Source organism: Haemaphysalis longicornis, unplaced genomic scaffold, assembly GCF_048455015.1.
Source record: "Haemaphysalis longicornis isolate Haplotype H1 unplaced genomic scaffold, Haemaphysalis longicornis Haplotype H1 scaffold_16, whole genome shotgun sequence".
Taxonomy (NCBI): Eukaryota; Metazoa; Arthropoda; class Arachnida; order Ixodida; family Ixodidae; genus Haemaphysalis; species Haemaphysalis longicornis.
In genome coordinates this window covers 23057580-23058152 of record NW_027526266.1, presented here as the reverse complement: position 1 = coordinate 23058152, position 573 = coordinate 23057580, and positions in this window count along the sequence as shown.

The window sequence follows — 573 nt, the reverse complement described above, 5'->3', positions numbered from 1 at the left end:
TTTTAAGTGCGAATGCACTTCTTCAGCGAGCCTGAATCGTCCGCCGCCGTGGTCCGCATAGCAACAGCTCCGGGTGCGCGCGCTCCTCGTCTTCCCTAGCAACGGGGGGAGATGGGCGCGCGCTGCCTGGCCGCTGACATGGCACATACCCACGTGGGGGATTGGCCAGGAATCGGGCGTGAGAAGGGCTAATGCACCCGCTTAAAGGAGTACTGACACGAAATTTCAAAGCTGAGATCCGCTCTAGCAATCAAGTACAACGACAACACAAATAGGTGTCTGTGAATAAATGCATCTTTCTTTCTTTGTAGTTGTGTGTGTGTGTGTGATCTCTCTTTCGCGAACATTACCGAACCGCGCAAATTCAACTCGTGCATTCGCACTTTCACATTCTTCCCCTCGGGGAAATGCGGGGAATTTTTTGTGTGTGGTTAGGTTGAATCCCTAGTGCACCGCAGCGGCTTACCCTACCAAAAAACCCCATATATGGGATCTTATGGGGCCCATACATATGGCATTATTGGATATGGGTATATGGGGATACGGGGATATGGGGGAAACATATAGGGCTTC